At 36.0% G+C, this 18,645-nt stretch overlaps 1 protein-coding gene across 1 annotated transcript in view; it reads right to left on the reverse strand.

The window, feature by feature from the left end:
- The window catches only part of ADGRL3 (adhesion G protein-coupled receptor L3), a 482,854-nt gene that overhangs the window by 163,084 nt on the left and 301,125 nt on the right, over positions 1 to 18,645 (reverse strand). The window lies entirely within an intron of this gene.

Genomic DNA, 18,645 nt, shown 5'->3' on the forward strand with positions numbered 1-18,645 from the left:
ATATTCATTCTAATGTAATGCTCCTAACAATATTTGGGTAGATATATTTACTCACTTCTGAGATGAAAGAAGTAAAAGTAAGTAATTCATCCAAGCTCACATAACGGTCGAGTGATAGAACCAGGATTTCAAAATCCCTTCCTTTCCATTAGGACTATGGGTGGTGGTAAAACTTTAGACAACATTTAATGACGAAAACACACATGTAAAAAGCCTTCATGAATTTGGAAATTAATTTGTCCCAAACACTGCTCACATGTGCTTTTATTGGTATTGCTATGGTTCAGACCTGTTGGGTGTTTCCTGAATGCTTGTTATGGATCCGGCACTATCCTGAGCACTTCACAGGAATTGGCCCATTTAATTCTGACAACAAATCTGTTAGGAGGTACAGTTAATTACTTTCATTTTACAGATGGTGAAGCTGAAGCACCAAGAGATCCAGTAATTTTTCAAAGGTTAAAAGTTCGTAAGTAGAAGAACAGAAAAATAACAGGCACAGAGACCTCACTCTTAAGCATACTAACCTGGAGGGGACATTGAGAACCTCAACTTGATCCACAAGAAAGGAGCCTGCCCACTGCTGTTAAGAATGGAGGAAGTAATTGTCTTTGAGCTAATTTCTTTCTGCTTATGGCATTTCTAATTCTCCTAAAGGAAAAACTGTAGAATCCACAAAACTTAATACATTGTTCAGCATCTAAGTAGACAATAAACAAGCAGCGAACAATAATGTGAGATATTAGTTGGCTTTCTTTGAGCATATATCATATACCAGGCAGTGTGGTAATGCTTTACAATGCATAATTGAGGTACAGAGAAGTTATGTGAATTTCCTAGCTTCACAGAGCCCATAAGCGGTCAAGTTAGCATTTAAATGCAGATAGTTTGGGGCGCCTGGGTGGCTCAGTCATTAAGTGTCTGCCTTTGGCTCAGGTCATGATCCCAGGTCCTGGGATTGAGCCCCGAGTCAGGCTCCCTGCTCAGTGGGGAGCCTGCTTCTTCCTCTCCCTCTGCCTGCTGCTTCCCCTACTTATGCTCTCTCTCTCTCTCAGTGTCAAATAAACAAAATCTTTTAAAAAAATAAATACAGATAGTTTGACTTTAAAACCCATGTGTATCCATATTATCTAACAAATGTTTGAAATCTTTTTAAGTATCAAGTATGTCATATATTATGTGCCTATAAGAGAGTTCAGCTCTAGGAATTACAAGATTAATTCATTCTATCCATACTTATTAATCAACTGTCATGTAACAGGAGTTGTATTGGGAATAAAATGTTGAGTATAGTTATCATGTTCCTTACCGTAATGAAGCCCTCTCTAACAAGCTTTATAGAAAAAGCTACTGAAGAAGATAGGAAAAAGAAAGAAAAAAAATACTAACTATATTTTTCATTCAGTATATTTTTATTGGTGTTTGTCTTATACATTGTGCTGGGCATCAAGGACTCAGAGGTGAAGTAGAGAGTACTGACCTCAAAACGGTTTTAATATACTGTATTTTGTTGAATGCACAATATCATCAATTATTCTTTGTGCCACTAACATAGAAAAAGGAAATCTTTGCTAATTTAACTCTGACATGTCTTCAATTGTTAGGTGCATTCCAATGTATGAAATGTTGAAAGGTGAAATAATGAGAATCTTAGAGTTGGTAAAACACTGTAATAGCAGAAATGTCTTCTTATAACACAATGAGATAAATACTCAATCATTTAAAAGAGATGTGACTTTGGGGCACTTAGGTGGCCCAATGGGTTAAACATCTGACTCTTGATTTTTGGTTTAGGTCATGGTCTCAGGGTCATGAGATTGAGCCATGGATCCTGCTCCCTGCTGGGTGTGGAGCCTGCTTAAGATTCTCACCCTCTTCCTCTGCCCCTCCCTATAAACAAACAAACAAACAAACAAACTAATCAATTAAATAAAATGAAAGAGATGTGACTTTGAACAAATTATAATAGCTCTCTGTGCCTTAATTTTTTTAACTACATGGAGATAATAACATATATACTTATTTGAGGAAAAAAATGGCAGTATGGATTTATAGTACTTAGCAAAGTAAACGACAGAGAATAATACATTAATAAATATTTATTATCAGTGATAATATTGTTATTTATTCCTTGCTTCAACCAATAATTATTGATTGTTTACTGTGTGCCAATTGCTATTCTAAATGCTGGGGATACAGAAGTGAACAATGAAAATGACAAAAACTAAAAATCTCTGCCCTCATAAAGCTTACATTTTAGTAAGAGAGATAAACAATGAATGGGACAAAAATTAAAATATACAGTATATTAGTTATTAAAAAGTGCTACGGATAAAAAGAACAAGGAAAGCAAGGGAAAGTAACAGAAAGTGCTGGGTGGGGGCAATTGCAATTTTTAATAGGGTGTCAGGCATGCTCTTGCTGTTAAGGTGACAAGTGGTAGAGTGAGAGATGGGAATAACTGGGGAGCCCCTCAGAGAGAGGAGCCAGCGTCTGTAAAGGCCTAGGCACAGTGACATGGCCAGTGTAGCTGGAGCAATGTGTGTGAGGGAAAATCACTATGAAATAAGATCGGAGAGGTGGCAGGGATTGTAGCACATAGGACTTTACAGTTATGGTGAGGACTTTGGTATTTATCTGGTGTGGGAGGTCACTGGAAGGTTCTGAGCAGAGCCCAGACATGATCCAACTTAGGTTCACTTGAGTTGCTGTGGTTAAGAGTGGCTGAATGGGTGAAGAGTGGAAGTGGGGAGAACAGGTGCTAATTGGCCATACATCTGAGAGGTGCTGGCAGTGATAAGAATGACTAGAATGCTGTGGGATACACATATACCCACAAGAGCATGGGGTTTGAGGGAGGTGGTGATGGCTTTTGGGTATGGGTCCTAGGATCCTCACTGACACATAGTAGGCCTTCAGTAATTGTTGATTGAATTGAACTGATGTTTGTCCCTTCATTTAAACAAAAGGAGAGTTAGTCCTTATGTAAATTCTCCTCTAGCTCCATTCAATTATTATTTATTTAAATCTGAAACAACCACAGAAATATATTGGTTTCAAACTGTATGAAAATGTTGAAGACTCCTGAGTTATAACCAACAGAAGAATGTTGGTATGCTCATTACTGTAAAATTTCTAGAAGTTTTAATTTATAAAACTATTAACTAAACTCTGGTCGTGATGCAACCATGTCAACAAACAAACTAGGAAAATAAATTCAAGTGGATTTGAGTTTCCTGATTTCTCAACAACCAGTAAAACATTCAAGGAGGGGGAAGTAGTTGAATTGTTGTTAGGATTTAGAATAATTCCTTACTTCTAGTCTCAATATTGTGTTTTATTCCCCTAGATTTGACATCATTGTTATCCAGTTACTGGAGTTATTGCCTAATATTTGCAGTGACATATTTTATTATTAACTTGTGAATTGTAGTTTACCTATGAAGATAGAGTGATACCAAAATATAAGGGTTATACATGATTTATTTATAAGTATAAAGTTAAAATAAATTCAAGAAAAATAACATTATCCTCTGTTTGGAAATGAAATACTCAAGTGAACAGTGAAGAATGAAGAGTTCATCATTTAAGCTTCAAGTTTTTTTTTAAAGAAATGCAATTTTGGTAACTTTGATCTATTACAGATGCTTGAAAAATATATATGTTCTTGTCCTTGTTAGATCTGCACAAGTTTCTAAGAAACTGATAAAATGTAAGGCTCTATTTTAGGACAGCTACTGGCCTTGATTATTTGCTTTGTTGTTTACGTTTAGAGTCTGGAAAAAACAAGGCTATTATATGGCTTTTTAAGTACCTCCAAATATTTCTTTCAACATCCCCCCCCCCAAAAAAAACCTCCTCTAGCTTTCATTTTTTATCTAATAAACCTAAGAATGACATGAACTGGAGCTCCAATTAGCTGCTAGAATGGGACTACCAGGTTGTATAAAACATGGTCCCCCTCCTCAAGGCATTTATAGGGTGGGCAGTCTAATTTTATCATAGGTTGTAGAAAGTTCAGGGGTGGCTCTTCACTGTGCCCATCAACTCTCTCACACTGGTGAGTCACTAAACATTTCATTTACTCAGGTAATTTAAATCATAAAAAGGAAAGCAGCTGTAAAATTGGCATATAAGTGATTTTTAATTTCAAATGCAACCACAACCATATTGTACGGTCTTCTAAAGGACTTAATACTCAGCATAATAGATTATAGACTTGATGCATAAATTAAGTCTATCTGCCAAAAACACAGTTAAACTCTATAACTCTTCTGAGTGCTGGGAAATTTGACATTCCATTTTGTTTCCATGTAAATATACATCTTGGGATACATTAAGTACTCAATCACGCATGCTGGGTGAGTGAGAATAAACATGCTTTCTTTTGAAAAGTATTTTCAGAAGATCTATGTATACTACTGTATCTCAATTACATCGACATTTTGGATTAAATAATTTGATCACCTACTCCAGATTACATTTTGTAAGATCTGATATACAGCAGTTTCAAATTCTTGCTTACACAATATTCAAAAGTCAAAATACAAGTAGCAGAAATTATAGACCTAGACTCTCAAGAAACTTAAATATTTAAATAGATGCTGTTAATTTATAATTACTTCCCTTTAAAATAATTGTTTAAAAAAAAGAAAAAAGGAAACAGACCCAAAATGTAGCCACTTATACTAAGCCCCGCATCAGTAAACCAAGACTGAATATTTAATAATTGTAATTTCAGCCTCTTCCAGGAATGTAACCTTTAACCAGTTAATCTGGAATTCCCTGGTCAACACTAGTGAGTAATCTGCCTGATGGACCCTTCTTTTCCTCATAGGAAGGTGACCATGCCTAAAACAATCCACTCTTTGCTAGAAATTTCCTTTTCCTGCCCCCTTCTATCTACAAAAACCTTCCATTTTGTATAGCTCCTTGCAGTCCCTTTTAACTCGCTAGATAGGATGCTCCCCAACTCATGAATCGTTGAATAAAACCAATTAGATCTTCAAATTAACTCAGTTAAATTTTGCTTTTTTACAAAGGAAAGGGTAAAAATAGTCTATGTTGAACTGACGTTTAGGTGATTGAGTGATTAGGCCAAGGTATTTTCTGTTACAGACTCAGGAATAGAATTCAGGGCATCTAAGGCAAATATTTTCAACTAGTCCTCATGTTGGGAATTTAGCAGCTTCTTCTCACTCATTTATGCATCAAACAACTTATTTTCTTTGACCTACTATTCCAACCATGCCTACCCATCCCATTCCAAATTAATGGAGTAATATATAAAAACCTCCCCATTTTGCTTTCTCCTGGTTATTCTCTTTCTTATTATTTTTAAAGCATTCTTTTTTTTCCCTAAGATTTTATTTATTTATTTATTTGTCAGAGAGAGAGAGAGAAAAAGAGAGAGAGTACATGCATGCACAAGCAGGGGAACAACAGGCACAGGGAGAAACAGACTCCCCATGAACAAGGAGCCCAATGTGGGGCTCAATCCCAGGACCCTGGAATCATGACCTGAGCTGAAGGCAGATGCTTAACTGACTGGGCACCCACCTGATACTTGCACATCACCCATATATTCCAACCTGCTGGGGAAAATAAGTAAATAAAATGGATACTGATTATATTGGGCTCCTCTACTTCAAAAGAATTATGTTCATTTTCAGAGACTTATGAAGAAACCTCAAAAGCTTCATAAAAGTACATTTACTATATTAATAATAAAATAAAGGGCAGTGAGGTATCCTGGGAAAAGTATTGATTTTAGGTTCAAATATTAGATTATCATCTACTAGCTATTTGGCTTTGGGCAAATTACTCTTCCAGAAATTCAAAATTTCCCTATCCTTAATAATGTGGATTCCTATTATTTACTTCGGTAATACTGACATACAATAGACATTCAGTAATAATATAACATTATTATAATCAAATTTAGGTTATTCCAAGATGCCATCAACTTTCTTTCAGGAGAATTATAAATCGCCATCTAACTTACAATGGTGAAGTAGTTTTTGCATTTCTATAACAAGAACAGAAGATCGGCCAGCCTGAAATAAAATTATCAAGTTTACCTTTCTCACCTCGATCTCTGAAGGACATGTAAAACCCAGTAGTCATTACCACCCACTTTATCCTAACCAGCTCTGGAGACGACAGTGATATTCTTAGTTGATTCCAATGGGAAATAATTTTTTTGAGAAAAAATAATGTGAATAAGGAAAAAATATTTCTTCAAAATCATTTGCCTGCTCTGTGGTATTTCAAATTTTGAGATAATAGGATTGGGAGCATACAGGATATTTCAAACCTTTTTTTCAAAAAAATATTCAGTATTTAGCTTTGAAAGTAAATGGGAGGGGGCAGATGGGAAAGAAGGGCAGATGGGAAAGAAAAGGTCCATTTGAAATCAATATTGAAGTATGTAATATGAATAAAATCAAGCTATTACAGATTCAAAATTGTAGATGGCCCACTAATTTAGGAGTCCACAAGTGATTCCGCCTGTAGCCTGATCTCTTGGAAGCACAGCCTCATCTTCATGTAGGAAAGTGTCAAAAATTTGTGTAACACTCTGCAGGCCAAGTTTTAGACTCTTTTTGGTAGCCCAAAGATCCCATGAAGATAGACTATTGCTGTTTTGCTTGGCAATAATCCTCAGTGACTTGACTAGCATGTGACACAGAGGAGGGGCTCAATTAGTATTTGTTCAATAAATGCACTTTCACATCAACCGCCTCGATTCACTGCAAAATATGCATAACAGGACTTGCAAATCTGATCACTGATGCACTGAGAATATTGCTTTCCTTATTCTTCACCACTGTTCCCATTCTTTAAAAAGGCTGTTCTATTATAATAGCCTTAAAAAATAAACTTATTTTAAAATAAGTACAGACTCACAGGAAGTTGCAAAAATAGTAAAAAGAGCCCCTCCCCCAGCTTCCCTCAATGGAGAGATCTTACATAACTACAGCAGAATATCGAAGCCAGGAAATGGGCACTGGTACATGACTTTATCAGTTCGACTACAGACTTTATTTAGTTTTCACCTGCATTCACCTATGTGTGCATACTTACGTTCTATTAGATTTTATCTCAGGCATAGATTTGTATAACCACTGCCACATTCAAGACTCAGAACTATTCCATCACACAAAAGAACTGCCTTGTGCCACCTCTTTGTATTCAAATCCGTCCCCACCCCCCATAGTTATCTCCTGGCAACCACTTATCTATTCTCCATCTCTATAGTTTCATCCTTTCAAGAATGTTATATAAATAGAATCACAGGCATGACACCTTTTGAGATGGGCTTTTTTCACTAAGCATAAGCTCTTGAGGGCCACCCAGGTAGTTGTAGCTATCAGTAGTTAAGTCATCTCCCTGTACCATCAAATGAGTACCCGTAATCTATCTTTCACCTTGTACCTGCAGTGATCTTTGAGAAATGCAAATCTGATGTTGTTGCTCTTTAAAAGCTCCCAACTGATCTTACTATAAAGTCAAAACCCTTAAACATGGCATAAACAGCCCACTAAGCCTTACCCTGCCTACCTCTCCAGTCACCACTTAAGCCTCTCTGCCTTTGCTCTCTCGGTCTTCTAACTATCCTGGATTTATTTCCTGTGTCTCCAGAAAGGCCCCTTCTCATCTTCAGTGATGGGAGTGTGTCTTTCTGGAGCACTATTCTCAATCTCAACTAATTCTCCCCTCTTGTGTCCCACTCCCTGTACTTGGTTAAATCACTATTCCCTTTGATATCTGTGATTTATAGTGATTGTAAGTAGAAATGGGAAGTGATTAATGAAATTGCTATTTTGGATTACTCATATTTGTATTCAATATATATTTATTATTTTTAGGATATAAATTCAGAATAAGATTTTAGGAATCCATTCTTTCTGGGAGCGGTCATTTATTTCACCCCTAGCTAGACACAGCCACATGAAGGGACATCTGCCTAGGAGTACCAGCTCCTGCACATTCTAGTTGTGAAACTTTGGACAAATCTCTAAACCAGGATGAGCATGAGTTCTCTTTAAAAAATTGGGTAAAGTAGACTTAGGAATGATAATGCAATATTTCACATCCAGTACAGTTCCTGGCACATAATAGGCGCTTAATAAATAATTTGTGTATTTGTGAATATCCATATAAGATATGCAAATGCTGCAAAGATAAAGGAAGTTATATGAAGGAAACAAAAAAATCTGCCTGACTATATAATTTCCATGTCCCCTAAAATTATGCATTATGAATACAAATGATATAAAATAGAAATTCTGAATTCTATGAAAATGAAAAGTACACATGGTATCTACCATATGCAACTTTAACAGTCATCACATATGTATTAAATATCACACACTATGTCTTTAGTATATCCAGTAGATCAAATGGTATCTGAAAAGAATTACAGTTATTTGTACATCGTAAGAGGACACAAATGGAAAAAAGAGTCAGTGTGATCATAAAACTCTTATTCATTAATATTTTGCTTCACTGCTTAATAATGAATCTCTTTAATATTATAGCCTTTGTGGTATCACACTCTCACTGCTAAAATTAACTTCCAACAATGTAGAAATTAATCTGGCTTATATTAAAGGCAAAAGGAAACATAGCTGCATATCAAAGAATACAGATTCAGCACACACTTGAAGTAAACAGAAAAAGTTCCCCAGCAAGTATCTAGTAAACAAAATGTATTATAACAAGACAAATTTATTTTAACAAGATAAATTTAATTTATGGTAAAGGAGATTCAATACCTATTTTAGTTTTATGTAACTCACAGTACTTTTAGTTATTAGTTATTCAATTTATCCTATTAACAATTATATATTTTAAACATAGAAGAATCTTCACCTATCACTAGCAGTGATGGGACTCAAGATAGCCTTTCTGCTCCCCAAGCTTCCTACCACCAACCACCAAATAATGTGACAATTCTTAATACAGAGAAAGAAAATGAAACAGAGAGGTGGGCAAGCTAACAGTGACAAAATACAGGTCTTCAGAAAGAGGGGACCAAATAAAGCTACATAATTTTGTGAGGGGACTATAGCCAGAGCACTTTGATGTCACTGCAAATACGCTACACATATGAAACAGTAGCAGTGATAGTCACTATGTGAGAGTCATGTGCATTCTCCCTTCTATTTCCCTTCTGAATAATATGTATATTTTACCAGCAAGTATTTTACATTTAGCCAATTAACTTTTAATGAATAGCAACATTTTTAAAATGCAAGAATTTTAAACAGAAGACAACTTCCCTTTGGCAGACAGACTCCTAAGCGGCCCCCATCATCCCAATCTACTGGTGTGCACACTTTTGTGTAATTCCTTACTCTTGAGCGTGGGTGAGATCTGTACTTGCTTCTACCCTACAGAATATGGCAAAAGTGGTGGAACGTATGTCATCATGTGCACAATCTACATTACATATTTTGTCTGTCTTATGAAAAACTTACCATTCTGGCTTTGAAGAAGTAAGCTGCCATGTTGTGAGGTGCCTATAGAGGGGGTCACAGGACGAGGAGCTGAGAACAGTAGTTAGCAAGAAACTGAGGCCCAAAGAATGTAATGCTGCCCATGACCATATGAGCTTGGAAACTGATTCTTCCCCAGTCCAACATTCAAATGAGAACTCATCCCTGATGGCACCGTGATTGCAGCCTTATAGAAGATCCAGCCAAGGTAGGCCTGGACTCTTGACCACAGAATATTTGAGGTAATACATGTGCATTTTTTAGGTCACTAAGTTTATAGTAGCATTCTTATACGCCAGTAGATAATACAAACCCTAACTCTTTTCCCAGTTTCTGTGAATTAGAATGCAAAATTTAGGATATGATTTGGCTTTATATCTTCATTTACAGCAGGAATTCCCAACCTTGGTACTATTGACATTTTAGGACACACGATTCTTTGTTGTGTGGTTTTATGGGGTGTTGTCCTGTGCATTGTAGAATATTTAGCAACACCTCTGGCCTTTATGCAATAGATGCTGGTAATACTCACTACCCACAGTTGCGACAACCAAAAATATCTCTAGAAATTGCCAAATGTCCTTTTGGGACAAAGTTACCTCTGCTTGAGAATTCCTAATGTAGAGGAATTTCCTCATTTACCTCTAATCTGTGTTTGTTCAATGAGAGGGCTACTGCATGCTGATAGTGGCTTTAAGATATCTTAAATATATATTAATCTAAACATGAAATGGCTCCATGGTTGCTTTTCAACTTGTGAAATGGCTCAAAGGCTATAAATAAAAGGACATTGGATGGCTTTCAAAAACAGATTCTGCTTTTTCAATTTCTAGTAATTCAGTGCTTCTAAGACACGCTTCCACAAATCACCCATTAATATTTAAAAATTGATTTTATTTTGTAGTTTTACTTAATGAGAACATGCCCAGCAACATAACAGGAAACCAACAAAAAGCACAAAATATGAAGCATCCCAACCTCGTGCTTGAATGTGGTCAAGAATGGGGGGAGTTAATGAGAGAAAGAGAAATTATGGCAGCTTCATGTTTTCTGATTTCAGAGATGACACGACACAGAATGAATTCTGCCAGCCTCCTGTTTGTTACATTACGTCTGCCTTCCAAAGATGTTCAAATGCCTCTAGTGTCCAGTGGCTTTCTGAGCGAGAAATCTGAGAATGGAACTTCTTGCTTCATTGCCACTCCATTCAACGATCACAAATTATTAGCTCTCACATAAGCATACCTCATAGATGTGTTCTCAAGTTAAACATTTAAGGAAGAAATCATGAAAAACAAACAAACCTGCTCTCCGAAACGAGTTTCTGTCTTCCCCTTTCCATTTATTATACAGTTGGATTCACATCATTAACATGCAAATCATACTGCACTACAGTGCATTTTAAACAAAGAACTGAAAGCAGGGCTTGTAATTTCCTTATGGGTTGATAAATAGATTTTGCTTTAAGAGCGTAAAATAAACTGATCATTTTCTTAACATTTTTTGAGCTGAATAATAATTTCAAAGCTAAACAAAGAAAATTACTACTTTTCTCACCTTGCTCAGGGTCACTGTTTAAGTTACCCCACTTTTAGTGTGAAAATCTAAAGACTGTGGTAACCAAGTTACATCAGAAAAATACTGTTTTTGTTGTTGTGTGTTTTTTTCTGGAAGACAAAATGTTTTATCTGAATTTCTATTCTTTTTTAAATAAAGTTAACATTGAGACTAGAAACCGACTTGTAAATGGATTAAATGAATGTCTGATTTAAGCCACGGGGGAAAAAGTCCAAATTAAAATAATAAATAAACAAATGTAATTCAGGCTACACATTATATATCTTTAGTCTTACATGTACTTCTAAGTACATGATAATATAAATTATTATGGATAGGGTGAGGGAAAAATTTCAGAGACATCCTCTTACTCGAAAGAAAGACACGGATTGAGGGAGGAAAGAGAAAGCAGGGGTGGGGTGGGGGGGGAGAGAGAGAGAGAGAAATTTTAAAAAAGCAGAGCAGAGCACACTCAGTTAAAACTCACCAAAAAAAAAAAAAAAAAAAAAAGCCCACAATTGCCTGGCTCCAAGAAGGCAACACAAACTAACAATGATAATTACATTCCCCTTCTCACCTCCCTTCCATGGTTCTCTCCTGTTTATAGCATGTGAGATTAAACTCCTTAGTGTGTCTGAACAGATCCTCTGTAGCAAGGGCTTCTCCTTCCCTCTACAGCCTTATTTATCACCACACCCCATAGACTATCCTCTGATCCAGCTATTTAAGAAATATTTGTAGTGTCCAAACACACCAGGCTGTTTGAGATCTGGGTGTATCTGTCACTTCTTTTCTGTGAACAAGTATTTACTGAATATCTACTATGCGTCAGGCATTTCCTAGAGACTAGAGATAAAGTGACAAAATCAACAAGCAAAACTTCATCCCTTCATGAGGAGGCAAATAATAAACAAGATAAGTAAAATATCTGTATGTTAGATGGTAATACATGCAAAGGAGAAAATTTTGAAATTTAGATTGGTGATCAAAGCAGGCCTAACTGAAAGGTGATATTTGAAGGCAATAAAGCAGTGAGCCACACAGAGAGCAAGGGAAGACCATTCTACGTGGAGGGAATAGCAAGTAAAAAGAACATGCCTCTCTGCATCCTTCTTTAAATTTTTAAAAAATAACAGCTTTATTGAGATACCATCCATATGCCATATAACTCAGCCATTTAAAGTGCACAATTGAACGGTTTTTGGTATGAAGTGTGTATCTATCACCATAATCTTTTTGAGAACAATTTCATTGCTTGAAAAAGAAACCCCATATCCATTAGAAGTCACTCCCCATCTTCCCCCACACCACAGCTCTAGGAAACAACTCATCTGCATTCTATCTCTATAGATGTGCCTGCTCCAGACATTTCATATAAATGGAATCATACAATATTTGGGGTTTTTTTTTTGATTGGCTTATTTCATTTAGCATATTTTCAAGGTCCATCCGTGTTGTAGCATAAATCAGTACTTCATTGTTTTTATTGGTTGGTGAATAATATTCTGTTTATGAATGTATACCCCATTTTATTTATCCATTCATCTGTTGATGGACATTTGGGTTGTTTCTACTTTTTTCTATTATGAATAAATGCTGCTATGAACATTTGTGTACACTTTTTTACGTGGAGATATTTTTAAATTTTTCTTGGGTTATACACCTAAAAGTGAAATTGCTGGCTCATATGGTAGCTCTATGTTTAATCATTTGAGGAACTATCAGACTGTTTTCCAAGGTGGGTATACCATTTTATAATCTCACCAGAAGTGCATGAGTGTCCAAATTCTCCATATCCTTAGCAACACTTAGAGTTATCTGTCTTTTTGAATATAGCCTATCTAATGGTTATAAAGTGGTATCTCACTATAATTTTGATTTGTATTTCCTTGATGGCTAATGATGTTGACCATCTTTGTGTGTTTATTGGACATTTGTATATCGTTTTTAGAGAACATCTCTTCAGATTCTATACCTAATTTTTAATTGGGCTAATTGTGTTTTATTAGAGTGATAAGAATTCTTTATATATTCGGAATATAAATCTCCTATCAGTTATATAATTTGCAAATAATTTATCCAATTCTGTGGGTTGTCTTTTCACTTTCTTGACAGTACCCTTTGAAGCACAAGTCTTTTTCATTTTGATGAAGCCCAATAGATCTATTTTTTTTCTGTGTTGCTTGTGCTTTTGTTGTTATAGCTAAAAAACCATTGCCTAATTCAAGTTTATGAAGATTTATCCCTATGTTTTCTTCTAACAGTTTCACTGCTTTAGCTCTTTAAAAAAAAAAAAATCTGTCAAATTCTGTTCTTTACATTTTGGTTCTGCATTGCATACAGTTTGCTTCAAGTTAACCAGTTTGTGGTTGTCATACAGGTTTTCTCTAGACAGGTTATAATGAAATTAATTTGGCTTATGTTTACTGGATTAAAACTGTCAGGTAGGTCCTGGAAATTATTCCTAAATTATTGTAGTTGGAATTAAGAATGATCCCACCTCCTAGTTTCTTTACCTAGGAAGCTAATTATTAAAAAGTATGTGAATTTTACTAGCTAATTGAAATTGGTCAGTTTATTTTATTTACCTACATGTTCTTTGGGGAATTTCACTGTTGTTCCCACATACTCTCAACAAAATGAATTGTTATGAGGAATAAATGTTGTATATATGAGAATATACATCTAGCATATCAACTGACATGACTGTCTTGCGCACAGTAAGCATTCAGTAAATGTGAGATACTACTATTATTTTATTCTGGAAAATAATAATCACAGCACCTACCTCTTGGTGTTATTATAATTAAAATGTGGGTCCTTTCTTTCTTTTTTCCTCCCTTCCTCCATCCCTCCCTTCCTTCCTGTCTTCATTCCATCCTTTCTCTTTTTTCTTTCGAGACTAGAGAGCTATACAAATTTGCTCCATTCATCAAGATAGCATGATACGGGAAGAGGCAGGGGTGACTGAACAGGTGTGGACCAAAGCCCAAGAACTACCAACACACCAGATAAAATATCTCCTTGCAAAGCAAGACAATAGCTTGCTCCCAACACCAGCTGGGCTGAAGCTTCTGATTTACCCTCTGCCCATTTCTCCTTCAGGTCAAATATCATCTCAGTGAGGGCTTTTCTGGGCACATTATCTACAATTGTCACACACCCTCTCTCTCTTCCTTTCTGGCATTTCCCTTTAGCTGTTATCACCACTAAACATGTTTTAAGATCATTTTGAGTTCATTTTCGTGTATAGTAAGGTATGAGTCCAACTCCATTCACTGGCATATGGAGATCCAATTGTCATTGCACGGTTTGTTGAGAAGACTATTATCCTTTCCCTGTTGAATTGCTTTGTCCTTAAATTCTTGTGTCTGGTGCTCACCGACTCATCATTCAAAGCAACTCAAGTTCCATTCATGCTGTCAACAATTATAGAATTGTGCGATTTAAAATCTCAAATCAGTGCAATTAGTTTCCCAAGAACTGGAACTATGGGGTTTTTTGGTTTGTTTTTCTTTCATTTTTGAATCTCTCAGTGCCTGGTACATAGTTGGCTCTTAGTAATGCTGGGTAAGATAAGAAGGACACTTCAGATGGATCTCAAATGCTGGTAGTATTCTGATGACTAATGGTACCAATGAAAGGCATTTAAATTTAGGTGCAAAGTTATGAAAGTGGGTTGAAGTGATACTTTCCAGTATCTTGAAGAATTTCAATTGCCTGCTAAATTAGAAAGATTCTGTTGAGGCTTATGAACAGAGAATGAAGTTCTGTTTTAGGAAAATTAATTTGGCTGCAAAATGTAGAATATAAGGGAAAAAAGAAAGAGGTAGAAAGAAGAGTAAGGAGGTGATTATAATAAACAGTAGAGTTAAAAAATAGTCAGGTCACAATGGCATTGGTAATGGAAAAGATAATACACATTTAAAATGCATTCCTATTATTAGTTTGTTATCAAAACAGAGAGGCCACACAGGGAATTGGAAATTCACAAATAGAGCTCAGAATAAGTTTGGGTTAGATGTGACTACCTGGTAATTCTCTATTCAAACATGCTAGTGGTACATGTGAGGACAGATGAAGCTAATGAGGAGAAAGAGAGGGAGGGAGGGAAAGAAATAGAAATCTTGTGGTATTTAAAAGAAACAGAACTTGAATTTAAGATTTCTTAAAACCTGAAGAGAAAGAAAAAGCCAGCAAAAAGTTAGAAGAGCTAGAGAATCCTGTTGAAAGTTTTAATCACGAATTACTCCCATATTTCTAGGACATTTAAAAATCAAAGACATATTTGTTTGTAAATAAAAGAAAACACATACACATGTCCCTGGAAACATATGTGTTCTTTCTTTTTTTTAAGATTTTACTTATTTATTTGAGAGAGAGAGAAAGAGGGGGTGAGCCTGAGTTGGGGGGGGGAGGGAGAGGGGAAAGCAGACTCTATGGAGCCTGACACGGGGCTCGATCCACCATCCTAAGATCACAACCTGAGCTGAAACCAAGAGTTGGACACTCAACCGACTGAGCAACCCAGGCGCCCCAACATATATGTTTCGATTCATAGTTTTTGTTACTTGTGCATATTTAAAACATTAGCTAAGCTGGATTTTCTCTACGTAAATAGGATTAAAATAGGATATTATAAAGTTTCAAGCAAAGAGGAATCAGGGTTATATAATAAATGACAACATATACAGAATGGAAAAAAAAAAACATTACCCTTTCTCCTTATAGTTCCACTTAAGGGAATATATTACAAGATAATTTTTTTTTTTTAAAGATTTTATTTATTTATTCGACAGAGATAGAGACAGCCAGCGAGAGAGGGAACACAAGCAGGGGGAGTGGGAGAGGAAGAAGCAGGCTCATAGCGGAAAAGCCTGATGTGGGGCTTGATCCCATAACGCCGGGATCACGCCCTGAGCCGAAGGCAGACACTTAACCGCTGTGCCACCCAGGCGCCCCTATTACAAGATAATTTTATGAAAGATATCCGTATATTTATATAAAGTGATGTATATTTATTCTGCATATGGGGGGGAGAGATGAAAAGAATACAAATATGCAGTCTGAAAATGGCTGAAGAGGCCTATTGATTATTGTCACTTTCAAAAATGCAAAATATATAGTGATAAATATATAAGCTACACAGATATATCTGAGAATTTATACAAAATCTAAAAGGAAAAAAGAAAAAAAAATACAAGACCCAACAGTATGTGCCTAATTATTGTAAACATGTAAATATATGCTAAAAGGTATAGTTTACATTTCTGGATTGAATTATATAGCTTTGCTAAGTAGCCAATTGAGGAAAAAACTCTGCAGTTCATACTGTTCTATACAGGCTATCTTACATTCTTTGATTTTATCTCAAAATTTTCTACTGTGAACTAAATATATGGATATCTTTATGGTTATAACTTTATATAGCAATGTTATGAGGAATATTGCATTTGTTGCACCAATACTGTAACTTATTTATATCATGTATATTATCACTTATTATCCTATATAGTGAATCAGAAAACTGTATACAGCAACAAAAATGTCAATCTTACTCTTACATATTATACTGACCTAAATAAAGGCTTGTCATTTCATGTAAACCTGCATTTTACCAAAGTCACTTAAGATGTAAAAATAATTTTACAAGGTTCTCCGCTGCATCCTCTTACAAAATAAGTTCAATTACATACATTTTTTGGAATATGGTACACACTCATAAGAATAAATAACTGTCCTTAAAAATGCACAATGGCAACATCTCAATTAAGTGACATTTTCCATTAACAAGAAAAGGTATAAATTCACCTTTATCACAAAAGCAAAAATCCATTACCTCTTATCAAGTACTCCAAATGTATTTAGTAAAAACTCTAAGATAAGAGTTAAAGAACTTAAAAAAATAAACAAATAATACTGCTCTTTCTCACTAGAACAACTTCAAATAACAAACCCAAACTCTCTTCTCACCTTTAATTATAAACATTTTGTAGTTCAATGTGTTGCTTAAAAGACTCTATACTGGGGCGCCTGGGTGGCTCAGTTGGTTAAGCCTCTGACTCTTGATGTCGGCTCAGGTCATGATCTCAGGGTCGTGACCTCAGGGTCATGAGATCACATTGAGCGCAGAGTCTGCTGGAGATTTCTCTCTCTCTCCCCCTTTTCCTCTGCCACCCCCCCCAACGTGTGCATGTGCTCTCTCGCTCACTCTCTCTGAATAAAATCTTTAAAAAAAAAGGACTCCATACCATTAATGTATGAATCAAGTTGCATTTTATAGCACCTTTAAAGAATATATACACTATTAGATCTTAGACTCCATTAGCTCCTCCTTAATTAAAATCAACTTCACTTAAATTCATTTGTTTGGTAATGTTTGGGGGAAAAATAATTACTGCATCCTTTTGGAGAGGCAATGCTAGTAACTATCAAAAACAACTACTTAGAAATATTGCAGGTAATCAAAACGAAGTCTGTCTGACTCCTAAGGTGGGTCTTCTCTACTCAGCTGGGTGAAATTTGCTTGTTTGATCCCATACTACCTTTCTAAATTCCTGCTCAAATTTTATCTGCCTCAGTACCCTCTCACAGGCTTACCTTCTCTACCTCCTGTCTCTCTGCCCTTCATAAGTCTTCCTCCTCTTTCCCTTTTAAGGTTAATTCTTTAACTTACTATTGAGTATTACTATGAGTATCTAAAGTACTACGAGTATCTAAAGAGTATTACTATTGAGTATTACTATGAGTATCTAGATACTATAAGTATCTATATGTAGGTTTCATCTAAATAGTAATAATGCAAATATTCCTTAGCATATCTGTTAAAGAAAATAGATATGGGCTAATATCATAATCACCTGTTTTTTTAATCTTACGAAAAAAAACACAACAGATTTTGAAAGCCAAGTGCATAGGAATTTTCCATGTTGTAATCAAAAGAAGCTTGCAACAAAGTCAGTGTGACCCTTATAGAGTCTGTACGTAATCTCTGCTATGTCTATAATGGACTCTCAGAGTACAGCTACATGCCTTCAGCTTCAAAAGAGCAGAGGAACTTTTCTTTTGTTTAATTGTTATTTAACAAGTCCTCAGGAGATGAACCAATGTGACACTACCTCTAATCCCTAAAATAGAATTACAACAGAAGTGAGAAAATAATCTTCCCTCAAAGTGGGCTTGAGGATATGCTCAGGGGAGAGACGCAGTTTAGTTAATGTCAGGAAGTGAACGGAGTCTTCAGTGAAAGGACTGAGGATAGGGAGTTCCTTAATTACGAAGCTTCAGAAGGCGAGGTTGGAAGCTTGAAGGCATTTTGAAATCTGAGTGTTTTCCTGACTCACTGTTGATAAGAAGAGAATGGAATAGCTTTGATGCCATACAATAGCGTCTGACTGTCCTCACACCGAGCACGCGCATGCTCAGTCAGGACCGGCTGCTCCGCTCCAGAGCAGACAAACCTGAAGTCATGAAAGACCACAGGCCATCCTGAGGAAGGTCACTGTACTTCTGGCAGCTTGTATACACGATGTGAACATGCAGAACGTACTGCAGCGAGCAGGGTGGAACATGCCACCGTTAAGAC

Source organism: Ursus maritimus, unplaced genomic scaffold (assembly GCF_017311325.1).
Source record: "Ursus maritimus isolate PB19 unplaced genomic scaffold, ASM1731132v1 scaffold_8, whole genome shotgun sequence".
Taxonomy (NCBI): domain Eukaryota; kingdom Metazoa; phylum Chordata; class Mammalia; order Carnivora; family Ursidae; genus Ursus; species Ursus maritimus.